This window comes from Saccostrea echinata, unplaced genomic scaffold (genome assembly GCF_033153115.1).
Source record: "Saccostrea echinata isolate AGI-Se365-2 ecotype Australia unplaced genomic scaffold, CSIRO_AGI_Sech_v1 ptg000023l, whole genome shotgun sequence".
NCBI classification, from domain to species: domain Eukaryota; kingdom Metazoa; phylum Mollusca; class Bivalvia; order Ostreida; family Ostreidae; genus Saccostrea; species Saccostrea echinata.
The window spans coordinates 1319904-1326796 of record NW_026889772.1 but is presented as its reverse complement, the minus strand read 5'-3'; the positions used below and the strand labels follow the sequence as shown (position 1 = coordinate 1326796).

The window sequence follows — 6893 nt, the reverse complement described above, 5'->3', positions numbered from 1 at the left end:
TTTGGCCATATTACATCTTCCTTAAATCCCCGTATCAGGTCCCTGTGGATTGCATCGTTGCAATAAACCTTTTTATTTTAAATTGTTTCTTTAATGCCAGTGATCGTTGTCTCCAACACAAATCTATGTATAATTTGTCGTTCTCTTTCTCTCCGCCTGTTTAAAAACATTGCCCCTTTTATAATCAATAATGATATTTTGTCTCTGACGAATAAGTCATTTTGTAAATTCAGAGTTGGATGAGTGATAAATGAGACATTCTGATAGATGATTTGTTTGTGAATGTAATTAATGTGCATTGTATTGACCATTGCATGTATTTGCCACATGTTTTGAGGAAAAAAAATCATGAATAAATCAAATTATTATGATAACTTTTAATTAGATATGAAATACATGTATTAGATAAAGAATATTGCTTTCTATGTCTGAATTATTATATGTGCACAGTGAAAAACTTGACATCAAATTTTCCGTTCTCCGTTCCGTTCCGTTACGTTTTCCGTTCCGCGTTTTAGCAACACCCTGCTTATAAGTGGGCACCGATGGGCTTCTGTAGAAAGAGTAAACACCTACACCTGTCACGTGACAACCTACCAGGAAGAAAAAAAAACAAACCAAAAGTTGTAAGATACTTCAACAGAAACACCCAAAAGGATAAGTACGTATTCATGACGTTCATTAATAGCAACAGCGTCTAATTCATTGTTGTATGGGTATCTCTCTCTTTCTTTCTCAACCCGAACCCCAATTACTATCTTAAACAGATTGGCACCAATTGTAATAGCCTGTTTAGAGGTATTCGGGCCTGTCTGGGATATTATATCCCAAAAGGAAATAGTATTACAGTGCAAAAAAAAAGATTATTTGAATTTTTTTTTTTAAAAAAAATCAATATAAACGTACATTAAATGCAACTATGTACAATAAATTCAGTAACTTTTCATCCCAAGAAATTCTGCGCATTTTCTCCGATTTAGTTTTTACGGAAGCGTATTAGGGCCGCAGCAGTATCTTTTTTTTTAAATTTGTTTAAACAAATTATTAATTTGTTTTAACAAATTATTTGTATTAACTAAATTCTCAGTTCGAGCAAGTGAAACTGTTGACGTTCTTGTCCGATCGTGCAAGTGAATCTTTCTCATAATGTACATGTTTAGTTAACAAAAATTTAAAAATAAAACAATGAATTGAATACATGATTTCCGCCTCGTACCTGGCTGCCAATGTTTTTGCATTCAGAATTCCTTGCTAGTGTTTCTGGATTATACAGTTCATCTAAAAATCTAGCTGCAGATCTGTAGCTCACTATCTGAAATAATTGGGATGGACGACCAGAGAGCTTCTCTGTTCATCCATCCCAATTTTTTTCAGACCAGCGAGCTACAGATCTGCAGCTATTAAAAATCGGATTCGTTATTGTTTTCTTTCGTAGTGAATACACTCTACATCTAGACTAACAAGTTTGTTAACTTCCTATTAGAAAATTAGATTATTTATTCACTCGCAGAATATAAGTACAGTTGATCAAGATGTATGTTTTGTAGCAACCATCTTCTTTCACAGTTATCTCTGAAAATCACAATTAAAAAAATCACTGACCATCCTATTTCTCATGCTTTTGGGCAACATAGCTTTATCGGCTTATTTTGTTTTAATTTCTGAATCGTTGCATTATACTCAGGTGACCGTTAAGGCCCTTGGGCCTCTTGTGAATTTTAAAAATGGGTATACACAAAATAATGCACTGTTTAAAGTAATAAATAATTTTCTTAAGTTTTTCCTAATTTTGGGCAACCAAGTTTTGCATTCGGACAAGTCAAAGTTTGACATCACTTACCCGAAGGGCAAGTGAATCTGAAAGTTAATGTCTATCCCTGTATTAGATCCATGGGGATTTCAACAGATTGCAGGTTGTCAATGAGGAACTCGGACATCTTTTTAATATTAGCTCCAGAGTACATGTACGTGTGTTGAATCACAATGGTTTTCGCAAAGTAAATTTGTAGATGATAATGAGAAGATAGGAAGAATTTGCTCACTCCATTTTTATTAAAGAAGCAGTTGTCTATGATGCCAGATAGACTGTTTTTTTTTTTATTTAACAAGGGGACTGGTTGTATTAAGTGTTGGAAAAGTCAACTTTTCTTATTTTATTTAGTATTTTTCCACTATCACCTAATTATGGTGTTTGTATCCAGATGTATTCGGTACGCAACATCATGCTCTGAGAGGGAGGGTACTGGCAAAAAGTAGATGTTACAGGGATTTCAACAACCTCGTTTAAAGTCAGCATTTCGAAAATTTTATATGGGCGTTATAATGTCATAGTTTACATCTACAATCTACATAAATCACTCAATTATATTACTGCTAACGTTTTTCATACCCATTGTGAGGCCCTTGTTTTATACTAAATTACTCCGTCTACTTGCTTAAGGTATAGAGCTCAAGGCGGGTGTGTCAACAGGGGATGCTTACTCCTCTTAGGCATCTGATTCAATCTCTGGAGTTTCCAGGGGTCCACGTTTTATGTACTGTTCACAAATTTGTATTGTATTTGAGATTTTGAGATCATTCACTGTTTGTTATTTTCACCTATTTCATTTTGGATGAAAACTACGTATGCCAGTATGTTTTGTAAAGAAAATTCAGTCAGTTCAACTTATAAACTATAGTGGAAACTGGAAAGTCAGATACTTCTTCTTTTCAGTTATTTCATTTCATAGAGAAAGATTACCAAATTTCAGATCTATAGTATTTTAATAAGACCATATGCCATTGTCATTTCCGAATTCATTTCATATGTTTTGGCTGTCATAGGAGGTCAGAAATTTGTATAATGAATTAATGAAAAATAAATGAGAAAGGGTTGAAATTATTGAATAATGATACAAAGGAAATAAGGTGTCACATTTTTTATTACGGGGGGGGGGGGGGGGGGGGGGTGAATTAGGGATGGAGAGTTTTAATAATATACAAGGGCTAAAGCTGTTGTGTAACATTAAAGTAACTCTCAATTTTCAAGTTGGATATAGTCATCACTAAGTACGAATCTGAAGATACATGTATTTCCCCATTTTTGTTAAGTTTTGTAGATTGTCCCTCCATGGGTATATAAAAATACTAGTATTGCCTGTGGCGATAATATTCAAAACGTTCACTATAGTATATAAGTGAAAAATAGTACAGGATTGCATATTAAAGCCTTCTTTGCACAGTTTAGAAAAAGTGAAAAAAAAAAAATTTGATAGATCTTTAGAAAACCTTAGACCTTTCTTTCTTAAGTGCTACATGTTTAGCGTAAATTGACCATTTCGAATTGAATATGCATCAGTATTCATGTTACTCTAAAGAATAAAAATATATTCAGTGAACAGCTCAGTAGGAAGAAAATTCAGTTTTAGTTTTTGCTTGCTTGTTCTTTGGGGGGGGGGGGGGGGGGCAATTGAACAAATTTTCATTGACAAGCAAAAAAGACACAAAGAAGGTCAACATAGTGACATTGTTTAACTTTGTGTCTTTTTATATAGTATATGATCACATGTATAAAGGGAAACAGTCACCCCGTGCCCCCCCCCCTTTCCCTCACCTGATTCCTACGGACATGGTGAAATATAGTTATCTATATATACATATGTTTAATTATGTTATATACACTCGTGTAATTTTTGAATGAATAATCATAATTGTAAAGGTCAATTTATTTTATATGTGTTTTTATGCTTTTGAATTTTGACCCAGTTTTATGATCAAAATTCAACAATCCGGCTCAGGCTAGGATTTGAATTCAACGCTGATGGTCTCAATATTCAACGTTGAAAAAAGACCCCAGGGTCAGTTTTCAACCCAGGTCAAAATTCCACGTTACAAAAGCACTAAATCTGTAACAGGAAAGGAGAAAATGTGTAGCTGGATGGGGAATCGAACCCGGGACCCCTGTATCACTATATAGTCAGGTGCTATAACTAATGAGCTATCCAGGCTGATATCTACAGCCCAAATTAAAAATTAAATACTACAAAATTAGTTGACATATGATTTTTAAATAAATATTTCTACACATCGGAAGCAGGCCCCTATGATTCAAACAAAATAAGCTCCAAATGATTGTTCTGTATTTTCCAACTGTAATCTCAGTGTAGTATTTGTGAATGTAACATATTTACTTAAGAAACTAAGCAAAATTTTCAATGTTTAATCAAAAAGTCAATATTTGAAAAGCTTCATTTGTAAAAATAATGCCAAAAAATTTAATGATTGTTTTGTGCTAATTAATAGGCTGTGTCTACCAAAAAAAACAGGATTTCACCTTTTTGTCTATTTTATTTTATATCTTTTTAATTAAGGAGAAAACCATTATTAGGCCTCCCTTAAATTTAGGGGGGAAAACATGTTTATATTCAATACTTTTTAAAAGAAATAGTATATTTTATTTTAATTGTCAAGTTAATTTTTTGCAGGTATGGCTTCATTGTAGAAATAGGAATGGCCACTGCCACCACCCAGGCACAGGAACTCGTAACCTGTGACCTTTGTGTCAAACCTGTCCAGCAATTCTGTAACAGCTGCCAAGTCGGTCTGTGTGAAGACTGCATCAACAAACATGTCAACAGCCTCAAGTCCATGAAGCATGACATTGTTCCTTTCACAAAGCGTACAGTACAGCTTGTGTTCCCTCAGTGTACATCTCATTCCCACCAGAGATGTGAGGTCCACTGTCAACAGTGTGATGTCCCAGTCTGCATCAAATGTCTTATTGGTCAACATAAAGGTCATGTTTTTGAGGACATGGCAGACATCATTGCTGCCAAGAGAGAAAAAATTAAAAGAGAAACTGAAGAAATTGAAGGCATTATTCCAAAGAACACAGCACAGGACGTAGCCACTGAAAACAAAATTTCAAAATCCATGGCCCATTATGCAGATTTACAGAAACAGACCAATGGTCATAGAAAACAATAGCACCTAGAGGTGGACAACATTTTTAACAAAATGGAATCACTGATTCAGTCACTCAGAGATCATCATATTACAACTCTAAAATCATGCCAGTCCAAACTCAGAAGTCAAAATTCCAGTATGATCCAAACTGTTCAAGAAAACAAAGAAATTCTGAAGTCCAACAAAGGATCTGATGTCAACAACTACCAATCTAAACTGAAGGAATACAGGAATGTTCCACAAATACCAGATTTACTATTGCCGTCTCTTCAAACAAACACAGTCCAAGGGAGAGAACTCAGCATAGAATTAGGAGAATACAAGGCTACACTGACACGGACATCACTATCCAGTCTGACAGATGAAGTCTCCTTTTCATCTGTTAAGGAATTATTAGAAGAAGCTAAAGTGATTGCAAACATTCCAACAAATGTTACAAACTTATTCAAAGTAGCCTGTGTAGGATCAGATAAAGCTTGGATTAGTGGAACAGACAAAATGATAACCTGTGTGGACATACATGGAGCTGTACAAGACACTATCACCAGTACATGTAAGCCATTCCCTGCTGACATTACGGTGACCAGACAGGGAGAACTGATATACAGTGATGGTCACAATAGAACTGTGAACATTGTCAGAGATGGGAAGACAGAGACACTGATCACCACACCAAGGGGCTGGTATCCATCAGGACTGTGTTGTACCAGGTCAGGGGACATCCTAGTTAGTATGGATACTACTGATGGTAGTCATTATAAAATAGTCCGTTATCAGGGACAGAGAGTGATACAGGAAATAGATAAAGATGAACATGGTGATCCAATCTATCAAGGAGGAGTATATGTAGTGTATGTGGTGGAGAACAACAATGGAGACATAGTGGTCTCTGATATCAATGCTAGAGCAGTGGTAGTGGTGGACAGGGCAGGAAAAGTCAGATTCAGATACAACAACAAACCTCCAGGAGGAAAGGAATCATTTGGTCCTAACCAAATAGTGACAGACTCCATGGGTCACATCATTGTGTCAGATTCACTCAATAACTGTCTACACATCCTAGATCAGAATGGACAGTTCCTGAGATGTGTGGATAATTGTGGACTAGAGCGTCCTAGAGGACTGAGTGTGGACAGTGAGGGGAGGTTGTGGGTAGGGTTGTTTAATTCAGGGGAAGTGAAAGTCTTACAGTACATGAAATAAACATCAAATATTTATTTCTTATGAATTTTCTTAGCATGTGTTTATCACATGAATTCACATTACAACTTCAAATCATGTTCACTTCATGTCTAAGATTAAACTTTTATAGAAGAATTAAAATAAGAGAAATTATTATTATAATGTTTGTGATAAACTTGATCAACTTGAATAAACAAAGAATCAAATATACTCGTCATTGTATTGTAGGAGATTAGATGATGCAATCAAATTAAAGTCTTAAGAATTTTTTTGTATGTAAAGAATATTTTTATTATCTGTACACATAGCTTAATTAAAAATGAAAAACAAAAAATGGGGGTCAATATGCCTCTTTTAGTGCTATGATGCAATAAATGTGACTTTTCTGCACTGAAATTAACCATTGTTTTCCACTAATCTTTTTCACCCAAATAAATTATGGAACCAAATACAGTCTTATTCTGTGTTACATGGACACATTGAAAGCCGTCAAGGAGAAAGTTTCAAATTATTAACATAATCATTTATGCACTTTTTGCACTCGTAGTATAATTTTTTGGCTTTAAAAAATGACAAGCAATAATTTTTTTTTAAGTGTAAAGAAATTTCAGAATTTACAGCAGAGTCATTTGAGTTACTGTATATAATTCAGAAAAAAAAACTTGTAAGTTGGGGTCTATGGTGTAATTTTCAGATATTATAAAAAAAAAAAATTGTTAAATCTGAGCTAAAATTAGGATTATTTTTTCTCAACTTTCAAATAAATT

At 34.4% G+C, this 6893-nt stretch overlaps 1 pseudogene; it reads left to right on the top strand.

Annotated features, from left to right (window-relative positions):
- Positions 1-637: 637 nt before the first annotated feature.
- On the top strand, positions 638-6185 carry LOC133191036 (E3 ubiquitin-protein ligase TRIM71-like; annotated as a pseudogene).
- Positions 6186-6893: the final 708 nt, after the last annotated feature.